We start from the raw sequence: 12,410 nt of genomic DNA on the forward strand, positions 1-12,410 counted from the left end.
GCCAACCCACCCCATGTGACCAGTAAGTTGCCCTGCAGGCTGTGCAGGCTGTGGCAGGGGCTTTCCCTCGTGTGCTTGTGTAAAGCCTAACTTGACAGGGATCGACATCCCAGCTGGCAATGCCATTTGCTAGAAGAATATACATTTTAAAAATGACTTTTCTCGCTGAAGCATAGGCCCGATGTTGCTTTAGCGAAGCGAGGGACAGCGTTGGCACTGCCTTTGCCAGCGTAACGGCCCAGCGAGCGACAAGCACGGGCACCCGGCGGCCGCTCGGAGAGAAACCCGTCCCGCTGAGGCGGGGAGCGGCCGGCGGGGGAACTCCAGCTCCGCGACACGGGAGCGCCCTGGGCCCTCACCGGGACGGCCGCGAGGGCCGGGCCGGGGCGGGGAGCGGGGAGCGGGGAGCGAGGAGCGGGGGCCGCCCCCTGCAGGCTGGGCCGCAGCCACCGCCCGGGCTCGGAGAAGGCGGCGCAGGCAGCGCGGCGGCAGGTGCGGGCAGGGCGCGGGGAGCCCGGCGGGAGGTGAGCGGCGGGGAGGGGAGGGGAGGGGAGAGGAGAGGGACCCGGCTGGGGGCACGGCGAGGAGGCAGGGGGAAGGCAGGGGGTCCCGGCGGGCGGTGGGTTATTTTTCTCGCTCCTCCAGAGCGTCCCGTTGGGCTCTAGCTCCAGGAGAACCGCTGCAGCGCGGGCATCCCGGTGCCGATCGAGGCCGCCTCGGGGTGTGCGTGGGGATAAATGGGAGCAGAACCGGGTGGGAATCCTGGCTTTGGTCAGGGTGTCCTGCCGGGGTGACCCCAACGTGTCACCGTGTGGCTGCATGCCACATACCTGCCTTGTGTATCGATGCTTGGGATATTTAAATGTGAATATGCAAGTGATGGTTTTGCAATCTGTAAATTATTGTTTTCTCACTATGTAGGTAAGTACGTCCTGGGAAACAAAAACAACATAATGATAGGTTTTGTAAACCTGATGTATTTCACCTGCATACTGATAGTTTTGTTGAATGGGACAGCATGTTTTTAAAGTCAGAATTCTTCAAGGATCTGAGCATATTGATCTATGTGTTTTTTTTCCAAGTAGGCTAAAAGTTATCAGAGTAATTCAACTTGCAGAACACTAATGCTTAAAGGCAATATTACTGGGCAATTCATGTTACAGGTGATGCTGCACGTCTGGCTCACTACTGTATCAGTGGGGTTTTTGGTATGCAGACCTTTCAGCCTCTGCGTTTGGCTTGTTTATGAGTGTGAACTTGACAGTGTGCTTCCAAGATTTGGCTTGGGACTATATTTTCTAAGAAGCAGCAGACCTTGAGAAATGGAGGCAGGTAGAAAAATAGTAACCAGTCAGCTGTTACAGAATTAAATCTTCATATAAATTAGGCCCAAGATTAAATTGTACTTAAAACAGCCTCAAGCTGGTATTACTATAAGAAAATACCCTTGTACAATCAAAATATTCTGTGTGAATTAACATCTAAGCTGTTATACCAAGCAAGAAATAAACTAACTAAATCACCTTCTGCAGGAGTGCTCCAGGTAACTGGAGATACAATTTAGCCAAAGCTCAAATGGAGATCATATTAAAGTAAGCTGGTCTTGTAACTTTCCTTCAGTGTGGAAGCTTGCCAAGTGTTACATGTGATGCATTTCTCTAGATAAGAATGGAAAGGTAGATATCATGGCCATTCCTTCAGTTTACACTTCCAGTCGGTGCAGTTGTGATTGTGCAGAAAGGGAATGAGATCTCAACAGCAGTTTGCTGGGACAGAACTGTGAAGCACTTTGGCATCTAAATGATCCTGTGGGCACCTGCTCCTCAAGGCTAGACCCTTGCAGTCCTACTCCTCACTTGCTGATCTGCGCAGCTCAGGTTTTTCTGGTAAGATTTGCTGAATATGTTGAGGTCTGCTTCTTGATGTGGCGTAAGTTTTGACAGTGTTAGTTATGGTATCCACAAGTGAGTGAGGTGTTTCTTGACAAGTTGCTCTTGGAGAGTTCAATTATCTTTGAATTATACCTAGATGATCAGGACCCACTTAAAATACATGCAGGGAGCATGGGAGTGTGCTGCTATGCCTATCCATCCTTGCTTCTTATTCAATAGGTTTTGTCTAGAACCGCTACCCAGCCATGAAGAGCAAAGTTCTGAATTTCTGTCTTTCATTTCTCAAGTTAGTACTAGAGCCGTAAACTTGTGTGTTGTTTGGGTCTGATGGTCTCTGACTCCTTACTTATAAAACTGTTTTGCCTTGCTTTCAGTGCAGAAATATTCATTAGGTGAACTGTGATCCTGTAACTCACTGGAGAGGCTATGAATTCAGGAGTGGGGAAGTTTGATTTCTAGTCCTTTTTCCATCTGTATGTTGAATATTAAAAAATTACTTGTGGAATACATGTGGCTAAGGAATATTGAATTTCAAGATAATATATATTTTTATTAAAGTGTTCCTTGATTCTTGTAAATACATGTAAAAGTTACACCTACTAAGAATGCTGCACCTAAAGGCACGTTGGACTCCACGGAAGTCCCGTTAGTTCCACTGTCCTTTCCTACACTTAATTTAAGTGATGGATCCCCAAGTGATTAAATCTTCTTTCTTGCTATGCAATGGAAAGAGTGAACATAGGTGGAATTGTTCAGTCAGTCGTGTGTATAAGCTATTAATTTATTATGGTGGAGAACAAGCTCAGACTCTGATCTCATTTTCTTTCTCCTAATCATGAGGCTCAATCACCTCACTTGTTTGTTCTGTCACTTCCGTTTCCTACCAGCTGATTTTGATTTTCACTCAGCCTTTGTTCTTCTTAGTCATAGGTGTTTCATTTTCAAATTTACATTACCCCAGAGTAGTGGGTTGGCTCTGGAGGGGACTGTCCCACTCTGGCTCCCTGTTTTCCCAACAGAGCACTCTCACCCCACCCTTGAACAGTCAACTGTGGGAAAACTTTTTTTTTTGTAAGTATATTTATATATTTTGATAGTTTATTTTTCCATCTAATCAGTGAACTGGGCCAACTCATCATGCAGCTGCATGTTTACTAGATCTAACATGAATGGTTGTTGGCACAGGAGACCAGCACTGTCCCTCTTGGTAGCAGCCAGCAGCCCCTTGCTCTCACCATGCCTGGTAGGCAGAGCCAGAGGGCCTGAATTAGAAGGGCAGCTTCCAGCCAGGCTTTGGCTGACTTAGGCCTTCTAGATCTTCATGTGAATCCTGCCTGCTTTGCCTTATACTAGAAGTACCTCTTGACTTTGGTGGAAATATTTATTAAATTTATTTGCTTGGTAAAAATGTTGTTGACCCCATTCAATGAATTTTGCATGATATTTATCCAAACCTACTGCTTCTCTGTTCAGACTCTTAATTTTGTAAGAGAACTACTTTGTTTGCTTTGAATTGGTACTTCTGAGATATCTTAAGTCTGGTAAATATTTCCTCATCAATCTAAGTAGGACAACACACAATCTCCGTCAGCAGAGACCTTAAGAGCTCATCTCTTTAAAGTGAAAGGCAAAGTGAAAAGCAGAGTGGACTTTGACTTCAGGTAGGAAAGGCAGAGTTTGGGCAAACCTGTGTTGTCATTCTGGTGAGTAATACTGTTTGGTCTTCTGAAGAATTTCTTGCACAGACAAAAAGTTCTATAGATCAGTTCTTGCAGATGAGATGAATTTTCAGACCTAAACTGAAGAGCCTCATCCAGGAAGAGGTTCGAATCCTGAATTTGATTTCAACTTATCTGTATTACATCACATCCATTAATCGTGTTAATACGTCAAGCCACGAAGAATTAGCGAGGACACTTCTCTTAAGCTTAGTATGAATGAATGTTTGTTTGTCTGTCATCACAGCTGAAGTTTACATTAATGCGGTGCCAAAAAAAAAAAAAAAAGTCAGAAATTTGATGCTTGTCCTTCCTGCAAATTGTACCTCTGATCGTGTTTTGAAGCTTTGGATCTCAGTGACCTAATAGCCACACTTAAACTGGAAGGAACAGATAATCAGATAATGAGGCCTCAAACTAACCCCTTTGGTGTCTGGGGAATTCTTGTGGTCATTGCATTGAGGTTTGGATCTAACCCTAAAAGCAAGATCTGGAAAGGTGGCATTGCCAATTAGAACAGCTTTGAAGTCCAAGAAAGCAATCCAGAAGGACTATGTCCCAGTGGCCTCAAAACCTGCTAGGCACTTCAATTAATTTGGCTCCTCACCCCGGGAGTCTGAAACCTGGATGTGGGCTTGTACGGTGTGCTCCAGCCTGGGGAAGCGGGTGCCTTGCTCCCTGCCTGGCTCTGCAAGGCGGAGGGAGGCATGGCTGACTCTGATGGCCGCATAGGCCCATTCTGCTCAGGGTACATCAGTGCACACATACAGCTCCACAGCTCATCTGAAGCATGGAGAGAAAGCAGGCTGCTTCCAGCCTTGGGACAGCCTGGTCACCAGAGCACTGTGGGGGCTTCTTCCAGGTGCAGAAGTTCAACCTCTTGCTCCCACAGAGCCCCTGTATCTCCAGGCCAAGGGGGTGGGGGTGGCCCTCTCCACCCTGTTTGTGGAAGCTGGGCCAGCGTGCACAGTGTGGGGTGGTTCATGCGGCCAGAAGATGGCCAAACCCTCAACCAGGGCTTGGCAGGGGCTGGAGGGGAGGACAGAAGGGGACTGAGGTGGGGTCCCTTTGCAGAATTCATACAGGAAGTCTATTTTGTGGACATCTTCTGGTGAAGGAAGTGCCTGCTGTACAGCAGAGAGGAGGGTTAGCCAGAAGGAGGTTTTACAAGTAGCTCTACCTAGTAGTGCTGCTGTGGCTAGTGATGAACTGGAAAAAAAAACAAACACTGTGTCCCATTTTGGAGAGATTGTAAATTTCAGAAGGGCACTCAAGAAGGTTCTCAAGGCCAGTTTCAGTTCCCACTAGAGGAAAATTCAAATGTGTTTGTCTTTTAATTTTTTTTTTAAAATGAGTTTGAGGCCTTTAGATAGAGGCTTCTTAATCTTCACTTCAGGTTCTCTGTCTTTTTGGCAGTGATTGGAAGGAAACTAAAAATCTTCTTTCACTAAACCTTGACCAAACCCGGAACATCTCCAGAATCATCCTGGCTTTTATTCAGCTTAGTGGTATGTTTACTTCCAGATCTAGTTTCACCAATGTGTGAAATCATAGGTCAAAATCTTTTGTGAAGGGTGTTGTTTTAAACTCAACAGGATAATAATAAAAAAGTACATTCCCGGTGTAGCCATTGTTCACTTTGTTTTAAGCAATTCTGTCTGGAGGGGGAGAAGGGGAATGGTAAGTTCACAGTGCCAGCTTCTGCACATAGCACCAAGTGGAGACCCACTGCCTTGCCCTATAGCTGTAGCAACATCTGGCCAATAATCAGTATATTAGGTGCTCCCATAAATTGAGATGGTTACGATTTCTGCTCTTTTCTCCCAATGTCTGTGTAAAATTCATTTTAAATACCTCCTTTATGCAGTGTCTGGTTACCACTCATCTATTTGGGCAGCTGCCAGCTACTCCATCCTGTTCACATCTCTGAAAGGAGCTGCTGGGGTTGTTAAAAGTGATTCTGGGCCCCTGGTCTGGGTGGGTTTAAAGCAAAAAATAATAAACAGTTAGACCTTATAAAGACGGGATCCTCCTGGACTTCTATTTTTAAGTGTGTTTAGGCAGTGTCCTGAGCTCAGTGCACATGTCCTGCAGAGCCATACTCCCAGTCTGGTTGGATTTGAATTAATTAAGATCAGTTCCAGTTTCCTGTTCTTGAGTCATTTATTTAATCTGTTTTCATGTATGATACGTACTGGAGTCACCTCTTTCCTTTCTTAATCCCAGCCATAGTCTTTTAACCTTGATTTATAGAATTACATATTTCCTTTCTCTTACTGGTGTTTTAACTGATTATAGAATGTTACAAGAAGCTGAATAAAGTATCTTCATCATATGGAAACTCTATAATTTGCAGTTTTTGTTTTCATCATTAAACAGAATAATAATAATATGTAAAATAACTATTACACAATTAATGTAAAATAACTAACGAGAAACTGCTTTACCTAAAACAAAGCCCTAGATGTGTGTGTGCAAGTATATATAAAGAAATGCTCCATCTTGACTCTCGTAGGTCACCGGAGTTCCTTTAAAATAGTATTAGTGGTAATGAAACAGTATTTTTCCATGCAAGACTGTTTGGGTTTTCATGTGTTTTTTTTTTTTTTTTTTTTTTTTCCATGTATACAGGAAGAGCTACTTTTCATGAGCTGTCTGGATATTATATGCATGTCCATGTGTTTTCTGTGTGGCTCCATGGTTATGGCAGTTGGCTGAGGATTTCTGGATGCCATTCAGTGTTGCATTGAGCTCAAAGCTAGACACATTTAGTCTTGCTAGGGAACCCCAGTGCACAGACAGATGCTTTTGTCTAAATACCACCTTCTTGGCTGCCCTGTTGAAAAATGCATCCAGATGTTTCCAGTTCTTTGGTATCAGGGCTATAGAGGGACTGCTGTTGGTTCTATTTTTGTTGCTTGCTGGCTTTACTGCAGAAGGAGAAAATATTGGATTAAAAGCTGACACAGAATACATAAAGAAAGTCTTAAGTATTAAGTTAGATTATAAAGTAACCGTCAATGATAGTCATGATTTTTTCCTAATCTGCTTAGAGCAAAGGACTTATCTTATGTTGAATTCTTTCCATGTTCTCATCAGAGGCCAAGTTCTTTTTACAGAGATTTCAGTCTCTAAGTTTTCTTCTCTGGTGTCCTGACTTCAACTCTTGCTTTGCTGTTTTCCATCTGAGTCCAAAATGATCTGCAGTCCAACATAATGGATTTATTCCTTTGTGTTTACTGCCCCAATACATACCATATTGTACATCCTTGTCCAAGTCAGTGAATTTATCTACAGTTCACAGGAACAGTGTTGTCAGTACAGTAATTGGATGAATTGGTTCCTTGCCTAATGCAGCATTAGGAAGAAATACTATCTCTATCAACTTTTACAGCCCAGTGCATAGGGGATTCAGCATATTAAAATCCCAAGTTTTAAGCTTTGTCATGGGATAGATTTATAATGTTCTCTTCTTAATTCAAACATAAATCTCACATGAGAAAAATTGGCTCAGATTTATGAAAACCGTACTTTTGGCCCTTGTAAATGATATTATTAATCTTCTGCATACTGGGGCAAGCTTGGATTAAGTCTGCATTTAAGAGCTGCAGGTGCAAGGCTATAATGCTAAGAGTAGGGTGTCCCTGGGGGGCATGTCAGAAGAACGACTTCTGATCGTGTGCTTGTGCCAGAGCTTGTTTCCCTTCTCCAAGGGGTGCCTGAAGAGCAGAGGCAGTTGTTCCTGTAGCACAATAGCTCAGACGCACACCTGCTCGGCTTTATTTTCTTCAGGGAAGTAGGCAATAGCAGTTATTTCTACTTCATGACTTACTCTCGGTTTGGTGGTGTGTGTCTGGGCCGTGGATGTGATGAAGGCTTTTTGGCCTCCTCCGGTCTGGAGCCCTGGGAAGAAGCAGCTGCTGAGCTCAAGGAGACCACAGCTAGATTGCACAAGTGCTCTTTCCACAGGGTTCAGCTCAGGGCCTACAGGAAGGGAGGCATGCATTAGATCATCTTCATCAGGTCAGAGAAGTTGGAGGGAGAAGGGGACTTGTATAGTCTTTCACAACCGTACATAGGAAGACGTGGCTGTTCCAGGCGAAGCTTCTGCCCCAGTTCCCTTACAGCTAGATCTTCTCAGCATGAGGACATATAAAACAGCTAGTGAGATGCCAGTAAGCTCTGCTTTTACCATTACGACAAAGGCTCAGCTAAGAATTGACCTCTAAGGTGGTGTTCTTGCCTCAGGAGAAGCCTGTTAAAGATGTATAGGTAATATTTTGTATAGCTGTCATGTCCTGACTGCTAGTGGTGAACTTTTGAGGACTCCTGCTGATTGTAAGGGTTTTAAACCTTACATGCAAGTGTTATCTCCAGGAGAGTCCAGCAGACAACTTTCTACCTGAATGCTGTGGCAGGCATCAGGGGATGCTCCCTGCAGTGCCCCATCCTCCTCCTTTCTCCACTTGCTCAGAATCCAGTCAGAGGATGCAGAGTCATGAGGGGACTGGTCACAGTTGGGATCTCAGTACAATGCTCAGGGAATGAGAGCAATTTTCTCCTTGCAAGTGTTACTTAAAGACACCATTCTCGCTTAGATTGTCTTGTGATGTTGAATCTGAGGTGTATAGTTCAACTGTAGTATCAGCATGGAAAAAGGTCAGAGAAGTGGGATAATATATTGAGAAGAACTGTACAAATCAGGTTCGGATGGTGTAAAACATACAGCCTTAAATTTGTCCACATGGTTTTGTCCATTTAGCTTACTGAGGAGAAATCTAAGAGGTTAGATCTCAATCTTTTAAAGCCTAAAGGAAAAAAAGACATACTACTGATAATTGTCTTTCCAAACATAAAAACTGCAACAACTAAAAAAGTCACTGGAAAAATTACATTGGCTAAAATATTAACAGAGAAGGTGACCAGCTACTAGAGTGTTCTGTGAAATAAAACCCAAGCATCTTCCTGCACAAGTTGCTCAATATAGTGCTGGGGAAAGTGGCTGAAATCTGACGGTGTCAGTAATTCAGGAGGTGGGAACAAAGGAGTGTAACTGTCCTTCTGCTCTCAAGCAGTAAGATTCTGTTTGAGCAAACCATAAGTAAATGAAAGGAATTTGCAGCAAAAGATGTGCTCATTTGGCCTGCTGGACCATTTAGTTCTGGTTTTCATTTCTAGAATCAAATGGACAACGTAAAGCCCCCAAAGAAAATGTAAATACACCCCCTGCCCCCCAAAAAAGCTCCCCAAATGGCTGTTGTGCCCTCATTTGCCCAAGTGGGAAGGTGCTTCCTGTGCCTAGGCAGTTGGTGGTTTGTTTGCATCATGGAGCACAACACTTTTCCTAGCAACTTTTTACTGTCTTCTTTCTGTTACCACATTTAATTGTGTAACTGTGTAAAAATGCTCCTAGGCTCTTTGCCCCAGGAAAGCTGTGCAACAGTCCATCGTAAAATCCACATTGTCAAAACTGGACGAATGATGCATAGTCTATTTTTCTTTCAGTTTTATACGTGTAGTTACTTTTTCTTTATTTATTTGCTGCATTAGAAATGTTTTCCATCTCTTTATTGTGTTTCTGTCAAGTTGTGTGCAAGTTGTCTCCCACGAACAAGTTTTTTCTGGTTATCTTTCAAAACCCTTTTCATAACTTTTTCTGTGGTGTTATTTCAGCATCTCCCTTGTGATCCACCACTTTCATAGTGAAATCCCTTTCTATTTCCAGGCACAAAAGAAAGGGAAGTCTGTCACATTTTCTTTATTTTCTTGGAAAGCAGAAGAATAGAACAATCCATCTGCAAATTCCGAGAGTTTTCATGCTTTTCTTTAAGTTACAGGTACCAATGGAGAAGGATGTATGTACACACACCTTAGTTACTGCAGATACCACTGTTGTGGGGTTCTCCCAAACCAGGCATAGATAGGAGCCTCTTATCATGCACCCTGTAGGGGTGTGTTGACATGTTTTTTTCTTTTTTCTCCTCTCCTTCCAGACAACCTACTGCTGCCAGGGCTTCTGATGAATAGGAGCAAAAGCTTGTCTCTGCTCACACGTTCAGACCTATTTGAACTGCCTCTGTGTCCTATGTGGGCATTACAGATCAGACCTGCCTACAATCGCAAAACAAATATAGGACTTTTTTTTAACTGTAAACTTTGGCAAGTGTGTGCCCGTGCCATGCATCTGCGTAGGGGTGTGTGTGTGTTTGTGCCATCCTCGCTCATAGAGTAGCAAAATACCTGGGGCAAATTTCAGAGAATCACTTAAGCTGTTTTACTAGTGCTCACTTTCTTCAAGATGCAGTGATCACAAGCTACCCTCTTCAAATGAAGAGCCCTGCTCAGTGTACAGCTCCCAGACACTCTCCTCCAGCAACAAAACTGCTGAACAGCTGGCTCTGGATGTTAAACCATGTGCAGTGTCTGTGCCATCAGAGTCCGTCTGACCTGCAGCAGAAGCAGCTTGTGCTGTGCTGCGTTTTTGTTAATCGTCTGGAGACCTGTGGTGGTGCTGTTATGCTCTGTGAAGGATTTTCATGATTGGAATTGACTGCATCTCCTGGGTCTGAAACGCAGACAGGCAAAGAGGTAAACGTGGTATTTGGCAGAGGTGTGAAACAGCAAGCTTGAGCTCGCTTTTTCCACAGGGAAGATCCTCAGCTGTTGTTCCTCTGGGGCTACTGGAGTTGTAGACACTTACATCATTCAAGGATCTGTCCCAAATGCTTGATAACAACTGATCATCCCTGTTTCCGGATATTTTCTTTTACACCTCTTGCTTTGTGAGAACTTAGAGCTACTAGGAATATTGCTGTGACGTGTTTCTGGAACACAGACCTGAGAACGTGTTTTATATGTTTATGGCTGGCAATAAATCTCGTAACGATTGAAACCTCTGGCTTAGCCAGATTTCCCAGTTCAGGATCAGATACTTCACCTTTGTTTCTATTGCAGAATTTTAAGTGTGTTGTTACCTGACCAACTTCTATGGAGCAGTACTATGACTAAATGCAGTAAAATATATCAACAGCCTACAGACTTGCTGCAAAACACACTCCTTCATCATAAGGCAGCTAAGACCTGACATTTCAAGACTGCTTTCAGCTTTTAATATTTAATATTGTGATCATCCGTTTTCTATCATGTTCTTTTTATTTAATGAGTTGTTGAAAATATTTACTTTCTTCTCCAAATATCTCTGTCTTGTAATCATTCTGGCGGCATCTGGAACTGAAGTCTTCGATACTCTGTTTATCTGATTTAGCTCATTCAAAATTTCTATCAGAGAAATCTGGAAATCATTAAGATAATTTATGTTCTCCATCTAAACCCATTAAAATAGTAGTGATTGTAATTCTCTGGACTCTGTATGTGTGTGGTTTGCCTTTAAACTTTGCTGATTCCAGGATGTTCTAATAACCTTGGCTTTCCTTCTACATTAGTGGGGAAGGACTGTTGCTGAATTATATTTGATCATCTTACTTTGGCTTGATATTGGGAAAAGAGAAATGAGAAAAAATACTGAAATCGCTGAAGAACACCAAGAAAGAGAATTTGAGACAGTAATGAGATCTGGCTGCACTTCCTTCTTCTGCTGCAAGTGATTCGATTTCTCTACTTTTTTATTGTCTGAAAATCAGGGATAATTTTTCTTTTCCTCCTGTCCTCTTCTCACTCTAGTATCTCCAAAGTGGCAGATGTCTTTAAAGTAATCATATTGCCTAACAGAAACTGACCCCAAGATTTAGACAGAGGATCAAGGAGTCTCAGCTCCTTGTTAACGTGTGTTGTTGGGCTGTCAGTACTGCTCTGGAATTCAGTGGCATACCGAACAAAGGTCTCTCTGCAGTTCTGGTTTATTTGGTAAATCTGTTCCCAGACAGATGTATGTTAGTACAGCCTTTTAACAACTCTTAAGTGATATATTGAAGATTCTGGGGGAGCTGACACCAGCAACAGGTTCTAGCATATGGGGGAAGTTTAACCTTTGATAGAAGTACCAGCTTATGTCAAGATCAGTAAGTACTTGTTTAGTCTTCTAACCTTCTTCTACAAGGTTTTTTGTTCATTTTCAGTTAATAAAATGAAATAAAACCTGTTAAATGTCTGCCTCACATGGTTAAGACAAAACTTTTACATGCAGTGGAAATGCTTGCCTAATCATAGGCAACATGAAAAATATAGGTATGATAAAATAAATGAACTGAAGAAAAATACAAATATATTTATCTCTGTAGATAAATTACGTGGATAAAATTTTTTAAAGTAATTTAGAACATCCATGCCATGACTTTATGAACAAAGCAAAGTGCTCTAAGCAGCATGAGGGAAACCTTTGCTCAAATGATCTATTCCTCAGCAAATTCTGGCCATGCTGTAAGTGTAGGAACCCAAGTGCAAATTTTGCGACTGGCTTTCAAACCATTACATTTTTAAGGGCAAAAGAAGTCTAAACAGCATTCCAGTTTTTTACTGCTGGAACTTTCTTTTCAAAATACTGTATTTAAGCTCAAACTAAAATGGAAACTCTAAACTCTGTGTCTATGTACTTTGCCATTGGCTACTGATAATGCCCTGCCTACAAAACAACAATCTGGAAATAGCAATATTGGAGTGTACTTTTCTGTAGAAGAGGCAGTGACGAATTGCTTTTATATTTGTCTGCAGATAGAAAGAAATGTATGAATGTTTCCTTATCTATAAAATGGGGGGTGGGGAGTGGATTATGGTCTAAGAATATCACGGGCTGCTTAGTCTTACATTAAAAAGGCCACATATTTCACAGTTAGGAGTGCAAAAG

At 42.7% G+C, this 12,410-nt stretch overlaps 1 protein-coding gene across 6 annotated transcripts in view; it reads left to right on the forward strand.

The window, feature by feature from the left end:
• Positions 1-12,410, forward strand: part of TC2N (tandem C2 domains, nuclear) — a 33,426-nt gene continuing 21,016 nt past the window's right edge. For 2 of the 6 annotated variants that reach the window (XM_040559154.1, XM_040559158.1), the window contains exon 1: positions 600-921. The gene's annotated coding sequence lies outside the window, so the exon portion shown is untranslated. Of the gene's footprint in view, positions 525-599; positions 922-9,603; positions 10,199-12,410 lie in introns of those variants that run through there. The other 4 variants (XM_040559156.1, XM_040559155.1, XM_040559153.1 and 1 more) reach the window with 4 other exon arrangements.

This window comes from Cygnus olor, chromosome 5 (genome assembly GCF_009769625.2).
Source record: "Cygnus olor isolate bCygOlo1 chromosome 5, bCygOlo1.pri.v2, whole genome shotgun sequence".
NCBI lineage: Eukaryota > Metazoa > Chordata > Aves > Anseriformes > Anatidae > Cygnus > Cygnus olor.